Genomic DNA, 14,298 nt, shown 5'->3' with positions numbered 1-14,298 from the left:
CTTAAATTTTAACTTGCTTTACTTCTAAGGACTGAATAATTTGGTCTCATTTTATCAAATTATTTCCAAAACCTCCAAAAACCCTTCGGGCCAAAGCATGCCAAAACTGATTGCTGTTGCTGTAACTTCAGTACTGCTGCTCCCCAAAGTTTATGTTCTTACCACCTTAATGAAACACATTTCCTAAGGACCACTCCTGCCCTCACTGAGCACATAACTCCCCCCTCTTCTCCTGCACACTGCTCTTCAATCTGACACATAACTACGTACAATCTCATGTGATTTACTGTGGTTTCATATAGAAGATTTCATCTCTCTCTCTCCTCTTCACCAAGAAGATGTAAACAACCAGTGCAAGATCTAGAACTTACTCCTCCAAGGATAACATTCGCAAGTACTGGGCTCACAGAAACCATTCAAAAACACTGCTGACAAAAAGAAGCAAGTCAAAAGAGGAGTTTCTTATCCAAGGGTATCTTCAAAACATTTCCCTTTTAATAGACTTACCCCTGGACCCTCAGCCCTAAGAAATGGGATCTGAACCACACAAACCTATTAAAAAATATATCCACAAATCTAAACTGTGAAAGAAAAGCAGCAGAGGTTATCCTAATGACAACTGACAGAATAAAAGCTGTATCAGTGAAACCTAAAATACATACGAATCCCCTACCTACAAAACCCTAAAAGCTATGAAGATTTCAGCACATTCACAGAAGAGCAGCTTAAAAGCAACAACAGAAAACAGACAGATCTGTCATGTAAGCTACTTCCAGGAGGCCAGAAAAGTTCTAGTCAAATCCTGAGACACCTAAATCAGAATTTGAAGAGGTCTAACGAATTCTTTACTCAAGTAACCCTAGAGATCTAGAGTAACCCCAGATACAAGAGAAGCTAGGCTGTGATTAGTACACTTGATCTTCACGGTCCTGAAAGGAGGAAGAGTTAAGAACTAATTCAACCTAGTACTTTGCTTTTATATCTCCTCATCTAATCCTTACAGCGATCCTATGAGAAGACACTTCTATGCCCATTTCACAAACAGGGAGGCTGAATATTAAGAAAAATTAAGTAACTTGCCCAGATTCACACAAATTTTAAGCACAGGATTAAAACCATGGTCTATGTGGCAAAAAATTGTTTTAATTATTTGACTGATTCCAAGAATATTCAGATGCATTATTTAAGGCAATATGAAATCACAGTTGTAATGTTCATATTCCTCTTATTGCAAATGAATTAAGATATACATTTAATAGAAAATGCAACTGGGACTTTTTAGACTAAACCCAACCAAGACCCACTGCCATATTAATATTTTTCAAAAAGCACATCTGACTGTATCATTCATTACTTATTCAAAAAACTGCTAGTGGCCTTTAACTTTATGACAACTGGCTAACTATTTGGGTAAAAGGACAAAAACTAGATCTTACATTAAAATAAACAGGATGAATTAAAGATGAAAAATGTTTAAGGCATAAAAATACTAGAAGTAAAACTAGGTGAATTTTTTTTTAATGTTGGCGTAGGAAAGTCTAGGACTGACAATAGAAAAACAGGAAATAGTAGAAAAGACTGATAAATCTGACTAAAGAAAACATACAACACACACATACAGCCAAACATATATATATATTTCATCAATTCTAGGATGAATATTTTCTCATCTTTTAACATCTCTGAAATTAGGATGCCTCTTAAACTAAGAGTGTCATGGTTTAACTGACAGTATATTTCTATCCTTAATTGTTTATTAAACAGAATATCTCACAACTGAAGCCAATACAGATTTAATAAAAGACTCTAAAAAGAGATAGTTACTCAGTCACATCCAACTCTTTGAATCTCATGGACTGTAGCCCACCAGGCTCCTCTGTCCATGGGATTCTTCAGGTAAGAATACTGGAGTGGTTGCCATTTCCTTCTCCAAGGGATCTTTCCAACCCAGGGACTGAACTGAGGTCTCCTGCATTGCAGGTAGATTCTTTACTGTCTGAACCACCACAGAAATACTAAGTTATATGACAGAAAATAAGATAGGGAAAAGGTCTACAACAAGCAACAAAACCAATATTCTTCATACATGAAGAGCTCTAACATGTTATTAATGTTAAGCAACAGGATGCTTCAACTGCACTGGTAATGTTTCATTTCTCAAGTTAACTGTATTTTTCTTTTTTTTTCCATTATGGTTTGTCACAGGATATTAAAAATAGCCCCCTGTGCTATACAACAGGAACTTGTTTATCCATTCTATATAACAGCTTGCATCTGCTAACCCCAGACTCCCAATCCACCCCTCCCCTAACCCGCCTGCCTGGCAACCACCAGTCTGTTCTCTCTGTGAGTCTGTTTCCGCTTCACAGATAAGTTCATTTGTATCATATTTTAGATTTCACAGGTAAGTGATATCATTTGGTATTTATTTGTCTTTTTCTATCTGAGGTGTTAAGTGTATTAATCTTTATGTATTTTTTGTTTACTTGACTTACCTGCTTAAAAGACTTTTAAGAGATAAGAATACAAGCAATAAGTATATAAGATATGAAAAGGAAATTATAGCCTACATGTCCAAAAACATGAAAATATAAATTTCACCAAAAATATTTTAAAATGCAAATTAAAATAAGAATTTATTACATAACAGATCAAAATCTATGTTTGTAAAGTTAATCACCAAGTCAGTGAGAGTACAGAGAAACAATTATACGGCACAGGCAAGAATGCAAATGTACTTAACCTTCAAACAAGCAAACCATCCTCCTTTTAGGAATTCATCAAAAGGAAACGACCAGAAAAGTACAGGAAGAAGTATAAGAAAAAATGCGAACTCTACCGCTCTTTACAGTATATAAAAGTTAGAAACAACCCAAGAGTTCCATCGAGAGACTGCTTAAATAAATTATGATGCACCCACAGAAAGTGATATGATGCAACCATTAAAAATGAAGGCAGATATGGCTGATTCGTGCTGATGTTTGGCAGAAACCAACACAATTATGTAAAGCAATTATCTTTCAATTAAAAATTAATTAATAAAAAACTGAAGGCAGAGAGAAACTGTCTTTGGAAATGATATAAGTATCCTTAAAAGTATACAAAGACTTTTTACATGAGCACCAGATTTTTTAAAGCTTATTTTTTTCATTTTTTTCTGGCTTGATGTGTTTTACTTTTTTTATTGAGATACACATAAACACTAAAATGTACTTATGAATTTTTACTATGTAGATGTGCATGTAACCACCAGTCAAATAAAGATATAGAGCATTTCCAGCACTCCAGAAGTCTTGCTCTGCTAGTTTCAACCCTTAACCACTACTTTGACTTCCAACAACAGAGATGAGTTTGACCTTTTCCTGAGCTTCAAGAAAAGAGGATCACACAGAACATACTCTTTTGTGTCTGATTTCTATCAATAGTTTGTGATATTCACCCATATTTGCTAAGTATAGCAGTAGTTCCTTCTTTTTCACTGATATATAGTATTCCAGTATAGAGCATACCACAAATTATTGCTACATTTTTCTGCTGATGGGCATCTGGCTTGTTTCCAGTTGGGTGCTATTATGGAAAACAAACTGCTGCATTTTTTCAGATTTCATAAATGTTTTATTTGTATTGTTTCTTATTTAGTTTTAGATATTTATATTGATAAAATAAATCAAACAATCCAGAAAAATATAATAAGACAAAGAAAAAAACCCTGGTATCTCACCACATAGACAACTACCATTTTCTTTTCAAGATTTATGTTTATTATGTTATAAATGCTTTCTTCTATATCAAGCCCTTTTCCTTCAAGTTATTTTCTCCCTTCTTTCTCTCCCTCTTTTTTACCTAAGACCACCTAGGTAACAAATGTTTACATCTGGTGTGCAACATTTTTCAATCTTACAAGATCACTTATACTCTGTAATAAACATTGGATTTTTACTATTTCATTAAAATGGGATATTTTATACTTTTCTCTGTAACTTGCTTTTCTCAATTAAATATAATGACATTGCCTCATATCACTGATTATTTTTGCCATGTCTTGCTTTTTTAAACAGCTTTGAAATATAAGTCACATACCATACAATTTATCCATTTAAAGTACACAATTCAGGAATTTCCCTTGTGGTCCAGTGGTTAGGACTCCTGAGTTTTCACTGACAAGGCCTCACGTTCAATCACTGATAAGGGAGCTAAAATACGACAAGCCACACGGAGAGGCCAAAAAGAAAACGTATACAGTTCAATGGCATGTAGAACTATCAATGCAGTCAACTGTAGCACATTTTTAAAATCTTAAAAAGAAACCCTATACTCTTTAGGCCTTCCCATCCCCTACCTGCAACCTCACGCAATCACTAATCAGCTTTCTATCTCTACAGATTCCCGTTCTGCATGTTTCATACAAATGTAATCATATAATATCAGGCCTTTTGTGACTGCTTCTTTCACCAAGCATAATATTTTCAAAATTTACTGATGATATAACATGTATCATACCTTACTCCTTTTAAGGGCTAAATAATAATCCCATTGGATGGATATATCACATTTTGTTTATTCACTTGTTGGGTGATAGACATTTGTGTTATTTCTATTTTTTTCCTTACAATGAATAATGTTGCCATAATCATTTGGGAACAATTTTTTTATGGAGACATGCTTTCATCTTCCTTGGGTATATACCTAGGAAAGAACTGCTGGGTCATAATGGTAACTCAACATTTAATCTCCTTAAGAACTGCCATACTATCTTCCAAAGAAGCTACATAATTTTATATTTCTGTTAGTGTTTGAGGGATCCAATTTCTCAACATCCACACCTATACTTGCTACATCACCAAACTTTTTAAATTCTAGCCCTTCTAGTAATGTGAAGGGGTATCTCATCACGGCTTGATTTCACTTCCCTTATACCAATCCCCAGGTCACGGACTGATATCTGTCCACGGCCTGTTAGGACTGGGCCACGCAGGGGGCTAGTGCGTGACGCTTCATCTGCTGTTTCCCACTGCTCACATTACTGCCTGAACCACCACCCCCAACTCCTATCCATGGAAACTGTCTTCCACGAAATTAGTCTCTGGTGCCAAAAAGGTTGGGGACCACTGTCTTACAGCTAATGATGCTGAGCATTTTCACAATGTAAACATGTATTAAATCATCATTCTGTATACTTTAAATGTCTTACACAATTTTGTCAATTATACCTCAAGAAAGCTGAAAAAAAATACATTTAATAACATTATATTTTCTCATCTCTGCACAATGTTCCTTTCTTTGTTAATGTCGATGATGTTAGTTAAAATATAAGTGTAATAAAGGCAAATGTTTTTGTATTTTTGTTTACAGCTGTATCCCCAGCACCAAGAACTATTCCTGGAACACAGAAAATGCTCCATGGCTTTTAAAAAATGAATAAGCAAATGATTTCTAAATCAAATATGCATTTGGGAAAAATTATAGTACTTTCTTTTGGCATTTCTCTACAAATGAGAAGTTATATAGGTCATGTTTGTATGTATAAAAACATATACACATATAAGTATACAGTACTTATATGTGAATAGTTCTGATGATTAATTTTAAAAAACCTCACCTGATTGTGGGGGGAGGGGGGAGACCTTTAGTAAGATATCATATTTAGTGAGATTTTAGAGATATTTCTATTAAAGCCAGGAACCTGAAATTTAGAATCATCTCTCTCAGGTAAGTGAGCCCTTAATGCTGACAAGCCAACACAATATATTCCTCTCCTCTATTCTCTTCACTTTTCCACTCTTTGATGGACAACTGTGTCATGTACTTTCCCCCTTGTCAAACTTCCGATACACACAACCTTTCTTCCTCACTCTCAGCTAATGATCCTGCTTATCATCCACTAACAGAAAACCTCAGATGAGAACTTCCTCAAGCCACCACCATCATGTCTGTCTGCAAATTCTGGTCTTCTCTCCGGACTCCTAGTAAAGCAACGGCTAATCCTTCCACCTGTGCTCAGACTGGGGTCAGCAAACCACGTGCCTGTGCTGTCTACGGCAGCTTCATGCTGCAAAAGCAAAGCTGAGTAGCAGTAACACATGGTACTGCCCACAAAGCCTACAATACTATTCAGCCCTTCAAAGAAAAAACTGGCTCAGCCTCGCACTAGATGATCACCTCTCCTCTCATCTAATACAGACACTGCTGGCTGAAGTGCCCAGTGAGTCCTGCGCAGAAGAAATGCGCTAAGACCCACACAAGACACAGAAGACACGAGAGACACAGACTGATGACCAAGAAAGGATCTCAACAGACACTGGTCACGTAGAAAGGATGAAGAAGATGAAAGGGCATAAGGCTTTTCAACAGCCACCTGAAGCTAGGTAATTACAGTACCACCCCTTAAATTCTGAAGGACAATTACTTCAGTTTAGAATCCCACACTGAGGCGGGCCAAATTATCAACCAGCTGTCAGGGTAGAAGAAAGATATTTTCAGCAATGCAAACGTCTCAGAAATTTCACCGCCTCAAACACTCTTTCTTGAAAGTTACTGAGGGATGTATTTCACCAAAACAAAGGGGTAAATCAGGGAAAGAGGAGGACAGGGATCCAGAGAACATGGACCCTAACACAGGGAAAAGGTAAAGAGAACCCCCAGGGTCACAAAGGGAAATCACAAGCTGATGCCCAGCAGAGTGAAGAGCCCCAGTGCTGATTTGGGCATAAGGACAGGGAACTCTGAGATATTTCTAATTAAAAAAAAAAAAATCAAGTGATCAATCTGATGTGTTTGCACATACTGAGACAGTTCCTGGTGGGGGCGGGGTTGGGGGGAGACAAATAGGACACTAAGCAAAAAAAAAAAAAAGAAAAAAAATTTAATATTTATTTATTTGGCTGCAACAGGTCTTAGCTGTGGCATGCAAACTCAGCTGTGGCATGTGGGATCTCGTTCCCTGACCAGCAATGCAACCTAGGCCCCCTGCACTGGAGCACAGAGTCTCAGCTACTGGACCACCAGAGAAGTCCCCCCAAAATTTTAAATCCATGAAATACAATCATAGAATACTGCATAGTTCAACAGTAAACAGATACACAAAGTCATAATAATGTAAACTATAAACAACAAGTTACATAACTATATGTTACATTAGGAGATATAACGTAATAGGAGGTGACTGTATTAAGGAGATAAAGGGAGAGGAAGCTCAGCGGGCCTAAGAACCCTAAAGCATAGACTCATTTTCCAGAGGAGGAAACCAACAGATATCTAAAATTGAAAAACAAGTAATATCTTAAAATATGGAAATAAATATCAGAAAGAAAAAAAAAACCAGCTAAATGTATCAAAAATAATTGTTCTAAAAGCAGGACCTGGGAGGGAAAATTATTCAGGGGGTGGGGTTTTCATTTTAAGTCTTACGGTACAACTTTCTTTTTAACTGCACAGGTGTATTATTTAAAGTCAAAAGTTAATGTGTTGTTGTTTTCAAGAAACATAACTAGTGTTTTTTGTATCATTTAGTATCAATTAATTCAACCACTCCACAAAGTTTATCTGGGCATTGACTGTGCCAGGCACTTTTCTAGGTGCTAGGAAGACATCAGCGAGTAAAGTCTTTGACCCTGTGAAGGACTTCAAGGAAGGTCCCTCCTTATATCCAGAGGGAAGCAGATAATAAGCAAATTAACATATGCTTTAATGTCAGATAAATTACTGTTGTGAAGAGAAATAAAGATGAGGGTAGAGTGTGATGGGGCTGCTTTTTAGGCAAGGTTTTCAGAAAAGGGTTCTCCAAGAATGAACAACAAGGAAATAGAGCTCTAAAGGAAAAATCTGTTTGGAGAAAAGGTCATATAAGCAAAATAACAGAAGGGTATCAATTTAGCTCAAGGTGAGGGCTTCATTTTCAAGCCTCTCATACACCAAAGCCATGTGTCATTCAAAAGCCTGTATCAAAGTTCCTTGTGGTGGCACACATAAGCTGCCAGACACCTTCAAGCTGAGTCCTATGAACACTGCTTCCTACATCCCTAACTAGCCATTACTGACTAAAGGGACTCACTAAATATATACTCAAACTTTCTTCTTTCCATAGAATAGGCAGATGCCACATATTTCAAATTTCAGTGTTTTTATTCCTATGACATGGTTAAAAGGTTTCCTAAACCAAAAGTTCAAGATGTTAATCAAGAAGGACTCCAGATTAATTTCAAGCTACTGAAATATATCACGTCCAATCTTTATTTTCTCACTGAAGAAAATCCGTAAACCAACGGGAGTAAGACATATTAAAAAACAAACAAACAAACAAAAAAAACAATTTAGAGGGTAATTTATTCTCCAAGAAATCTCACTCAGGTTAAGCCAGAGTTTCAGGCTATCTGAATTATCTTTTTATTGAAAACTGAGTGAAGCTATTTGCTTTATTCTATATACAGTTGTTATACAATAAAAACTTGACATTCAGAAAAGAAGATTAATTTTAATACATCTTATTCTCAAAACATTTATATCATTAAAAGTAGATCCAAACTGTCTTTTTTTATACAGCAATAAAAAGCAGAACTTTTAGATTCTAAACAGGTCTAATTAAATCTCAACTAACAGTTGGGTTTAGAGTTTAAAAGTTATTTAGAAATTTCTGGAAAGGCAGGCTAGCAGCTATACCGTATGCTGAACTGCAGCAGTGGATGTGGATGCTCCCCCATCAACACTCCCCAGGTGGAGCATCACACTGTAGTAAGAGCTAAGACTTGGGTTTAGGTTCACTGCTTGCTCGTTGGTGTACTCACATTTTCAAACCCATTTCCTCAGCTCAAAATGGAGATGATAATACCTACATAAGGTCAATGTTCTGGGCCTCCCCGGTGGCTCCATGGTAAAGAATACGCCTGCCAATGCAGGAGACAGGGACTCCATCCCTGGGTGGGGAAGATCCCCTGGAGGAGGGCACAGCAACCTACTCCAGTATTCTTGCCGAGAAAATTTCATGAACAGAGGAGTCTGGCAGGCGTCACAAACTGTCAGACATGACCAAAGTGACTGAGCACACGCACAAGGTCAATGTTAATTGCTGGCACTCCTGTAAATAAGAAGTACCAACATATTTAAGAATCAACAGTATATTAAAAAGTTTTGTAATCTGCAAAGGTCCCTGGGTCGGGATGATCCCCTGGAGAAGGAAATGGCAATCCACTCCAGTGTTCCTGCCTAGAGAATTCCAGGGACGGGGGAGCCTGGTGGGCTGCCATCTATGGGGTCGCACGAAGTAGGACACGACTGAAGCGACTTAGCAGCAGCAGTATATTAAAAAGTTTTGTGATCTGCAAAGGTCCCTGGGTCGGGATGATCCCCTGGAGAAGGAAATGGGAACCCATTCCAGTATTCTTCCCTGGGAAATCTCATGGACAGAAGAGCCTGGTGGGCTATATAGTCCATAGGGTCTCAAAAGAGTCAGACATGACTTAGCGACTAAACAACAACAATAATTTGTGACAAACTATACCAGTGTTTGTCATATTTTAAAAAGAAAAATTTCCGTCAGAATTCTCTGATTTAGTGATAACAGTTACTACATTCTAAGGAAGAACAATAGGACCTTGGTCCACTCACACATACACAGCCAGAGGAAGAAAAAATTTAGGGAATGATTTAAAAAATTTAGGGAAAAAAAAGAATTAGACTCCCTTAAAAACAAGTGCCAAGAAAAATATTTTTAGCAAACATCTCATTTAACTATATAAACCAAAAGTATAAAGCTGTCTAACCACATGTAAACTGTGCATCATGTGACTTAAGGTAGAGTGTTTATTTTGGGGAACCAGATACCCAAAGTACATAAACATCAGTGTATTTTTAAAATAACTTGTCTTGATGCTTTTGTTCACTCAGTAATAATACCCACTATCCTTAGAAGGAAAAACACAACAAATATCCTTAACCAAAAAAACTCTTCAGAGGAGTTTTTACTTCTTAAAGTTGTAAACTAATGCTAAATAGTGTTATCTGACAATCTGCCTACCTACCCTTTAAGCTCCATCAGGGCACAGACCTATCCTTTTCTCTGTTGTATCACCAACAACTAGGCAACTAACTGGCACCAAGTAGAAAACGAATAAACATGTGTGGAATGAATGAATGAATGTACAAACTGGGCCTCTGGACAAAAGTGCCTTAAACTGCAACAGAACAATTTCACTTACACATATATCCATCATTCACTACAAAAAACTGCTGTCTCAGCTCTAATGACAGGTACTAAACCGAAAGAGACATGTACTAGGTACATAAACACACACAAATACACTACTCACATATATGATAAAAGAACATCAAGTATCCACAAGGTCAGTTTTAAAGTAGTTATATTTTCTCTCAGGACATTTTGGTCAGTTCTTGCTGATAATCAAAGAATGTATCAGAAAAGCATATTGCAATCTGGAATGATTTAGGCAAAATGAACAATATTTCCAGAGTTCCATTCTCAGTGTTTTAAAGTCAAATTTCTTAATTGAATGAAAGGTGGAATAAAATGGAAAAAAAAAAAAAGGTAGATCTTACCATTTCAAAATAATGTCCTTGCATTTGGTCTGTAAGCTAATAAAACAAGTACTTTTCCAAATCTTTGAAGCTAGACGATAAACTTTATGCCTACAAAGCTTGAGTAAGAGGCTTTTATTAAAATAATACCGTTTGGATAAGATCCTTCATAATTCTAAAGTCTCCAGGAAGATATGCAGCAGTAACAGTAACACACATTATTTATGATTCTACAGCACTGTATAACCATAATTATCTGGATGGAATAGGCTTTTAGAGCCAGCAAGCTATGATCTATGACTGTAATACTATGCTGCTCAGATCCAAAAGTTTCCCAAAATTCTGATGGTCATCTTCAAAGAGACAGAGCTGGCTTGATGGTGAATACAGAAAAACACCAAGATCAATTCACAAACACCGGTACGAAAACAAAGCTCTCTATAGCAACTACAGTGTCGAAATTTAAAAATCCTGGGCATGTAAAAGACAAAGCTCAATTAACTGCTGACTGTATTTCCTTCTTAACCATCTTAAAGGCCAGGTACTCTGTATTTCTTTTCAGAGCTTTCTTCAACAGAAATTTAGTGTTTCAATGGCCCCCTCCTCCACAGCTAACATCAGTGCCCTTTCTTCCTCCTCCCTCAACCCTCCTGGGTAAAACAAATTAACATTTGTACTAAGGTACCTCCTATCAGCTCGCAGCTTCTTCCCAAACACGCCCACGTACAGTGAAACTGGACTGCGTCTACACAACATACAGCTACAGGAAAAGAGCTTTGATGGGGGCATGTGGGGGCATAATTTAGCTCAGCACAGGTTTAAGGTTATTTTCCAGATACAGATAACAGCTCCTCACTCCTGGCTCGGGTTTCTCTTAAATCACCTCCAAAGCATGGTGTTTATGAGCCTACCTAATCCGATACTGCAATGGAATCCCGGATATTTGCAGACAGATATCCCCGCTCTGCAAGTGTTTGATCAGACCCCTGGGGGAACCTCTTATTTTTTATTTTTTCAGTACGCCCGCTCCTAGCAGTACAGCACACCCGATCTCCGGCAGCGGCGCCGGCCCCGCGTCCCGCCGCGCGGGGCCAGCGCAAGACCGGTCCCTCCGGGTCCGAGTCGGCGGGCGACTCGGGCTGCGGGCCGCTCCGCAACAGGTCACCCTGACCGCGAGAGTGCGGGTCCGCAAGGCGGCCAGCCGGGCGGCCGGGCTTCTGAGGCGCAGCTGCGAGGGCTGGGGAGGGGGTGTGGCCCGCCTCGGCGGGTTCCGGCTCCCGGAGCCCCGGCTCCGCTCACCTGAAGAGAGGCTGAGGTGCCGCTGGGCGCCAAGGCAGCGCGGGCGGAGGCCAGGGGCTTCCGCCACCCAGGGGAGAAGCGAGGGGAGGCGAGACGGGCTGACCCCTGGCCGCAGGACAGGGAGCCGGAGCGGGGACCCCATGGCCGCCTCCTGACGCCGAAAGCGAGCTGCCGAGGGAGGCGCGGCCCTGGGTTCCGAGCCCCCTCCTCCCTCAGCCCGAGCCCCGCAACCCCCTCTTCTCGACGAGGGCGAGCAGTCCCGGGGCCCGCGGCCGGGCGAACGACACACACCGCAGCGCCCCAGGCGCCGCCATTCCCCGCGATGCCGCCGCCGCTGCTGCGGCTCCGCGCCGCTCTAGGGTCGCAGCGCACCCACCTTCCCTCCCCCGCACCGCCCACCGAGACTCCGCTCCAGGCCCGCGGCGAAGGCACCGACCTGTGCAGCCCCGGCAAACGCCTCGGAGGTTGGAAGGACGGCGCGGGCCTCGCGTTCCGCCGTTTTGCCGCCGCCGCCGCCGCCTAGGCTAGCGCTCAGCGACCGGAGCAGTCGGCGTCTCTCATTCAGCGCCGGCCGCCGCCGCGGCCGCTCGGGGGAGGGGAGTGAGCTGGATCCACCCCGTCCGCGCCGGGGGTGGGGGAGGAGAGCGGGCCGGGCGGGGGCGCGCTCCGAGCAGGCGGGGCGGAGCCGCGCTCGTGCACCAACCGAGCGCGCTCGCGCGGGCCCCGAGCGTCGCGGCCGGCGGGGGTCTTCCCGGCGCGCGCTCCCGCCAGCGGCTCCTTTGCCGGGCCGAGCCCAACTGTCCCCGGAGGCCCGGGGCCGCGGTGCGCGCCCACAGCCGCAGTCCCTCCGCCTCGAGCCCGCCGGAAGGAGGGGCCGCTACCAGCCAAACGAGGGGGCAGGGAAGGATTGGAGGGACGCACAGGTGGGGCCTCCGCAGCAGCCGGGCCACCGGCTCCCCGCGCCCGGCCCTCCGCGGTGGAATCCGCTGCGGTGGCCGCCTCTTTCAGCGCCCGGCACCTTACCTTTAAGGCCAGAGAACGAAGAAACCGAGAAAACCCTCGGCTCGCGGATACTATATCCAGCCCGCGCTAGAGGTGTTTTTCGAAGTCACTGAGCACAAGTGAGGAGGTTCCACGTGTGAAGAGCCACCCCACTGCCGTAGGATCATAAATTGTAGAGATCAATACTCTCTCTCATTAAGATTCAGGAGGTGTTAGAAGTAGGCCTTTGTGTGATGCCCTTGGCTTAATGAGCAGATGACAGGGACTTTGGCATCCCTTGGGTCTCAGATTGATGAGTTTCAGGTGAGCAATATTTTCTCGTTGAATCCAAGAACAAGATTCTGGAATATTAAATATTTCCTGTGAATAAAAAAGGAATGGATTTCGTTAAACAGCGGAAGGGTGTTGTTTCGGAGGGTGCACTCTACCGGGTGGCCTATTTAGAATTAGCACCATTTGATGCAGTCTGACTATAAAGGAAGGTGATCCACCTTTGTATATGGTATCATTAGACCATTTAGAAATGGATGGTTTATTGGATGATCTGCCTCTCTCTCTCCAGGCAATGTATGGTAGAATGTGAAAGGAATACTGTGAACCAGCGTTGCCCATAAAACAGGAAAGCGACAAAATCCTTCCCATTTACTTTCTTTCCTCTCTAATTACCCCTAAACAGAACAGATTAATCGTATATATTGTAGGATGCTAATTATTTTCTCCAATGACTGCCCTTCACTCTAGTTAGGGAAGCTAGAATGCCCTTCAACCCTTGTCTCTTAAATAGAGTTACTTCTTTAAAGCACCTCCCCGCCCCCTTCTCCACACCCAAAGTTGTTAAAGAGCAAACAAAAAAAGGATAGGTAAAGTTCATGTTCTTTTCATTTTTATTTCATTTACTTTCAAAGAAAGTCCTAAAAAAAAAAAAAATCATGATGAAATCACTAGGAGAAGCAAACGGTCAACCAAACTGTCAAATGAGAATAGACCAAGGGAAAGTAGAGCAGACTAATGGTGAAAAGGGGAGGATGTGTGATGTGTAAAGAAAGTTTTTCCACAGATGTTAATTGCTTCAAGTTCCAAAAAATAATAAGCAAACAGAACTAGCATTTGGAGGAAAAATCCTTCTAGTTGGGTAAATCTTTAATCTTCTTAAATTGTTAGAGATTAAGGAAAAGGTTATGTGCCCACAGAAATAATTCAACAATATAGATCTGCATATATAAATCCCATTATCACTGCTTTTGAAAAATAGGAAGACTGAGGAACAACAGGGAATTTTAGTTTGTGTAATTGTAATAACTTTAAATTTTGATTAGGGTTTCTCCTTGCTCAACATAGTGTGACTCATAAAAGAGAAAATTCTGATAGTAGCCTTTGCAATGGAACCAACAGCCAGAAGTTGAACTTCATACATCCAGTATCCACATGGGGAGATAACTTCAAGTACCAGGTACATGTGGGAAGCTTTCA

General features: G+C 40.9%; 1 protein-coding gene across 3 annotated transcripts in view; it reads right to left on the bottom strand.

Moving 5' to 3' along the window:
* The window catches only part of RALGPS2 (Ral GEF with PH domain and SH3 binding motif 2), a 163,105-nt gene extending 150,759 nt beyond the window's left edge, over positions 1–12,346 (bottom strand). For all 3 annotated transcript variants that reach the window (XM_061383320.1, XM_061383322.1, XM_061383323.1), the window contains exon 1: positions 12,263–12,346. The gene's annotated coding sequence lies outside the window, so the exon portion shown is untranslated. The remainder of the gene's footprint in view (positions 1–12,262) is intronic.
* Between the last annotated feature and the right edge of the window lie 1,952 nt (positions 12,347–14,298).

Source organism: Bos javanicus, chromosome 16 (assembly GCF_032452875.1).
Source record: "Bos javanicus breed banteng chromosome 16, ARS-OSU_banteng_1.0, whole genome shotgun sequence".
Lineage (NCBI taxonomy): Eukaryota > Metazoa > Chordata > Mammalia > Artiodactyla > Bovidae > Bos > Bos javanicus.
This window is presented reverse-complemented; position numbering and strand designations above follow the sequence as displayed.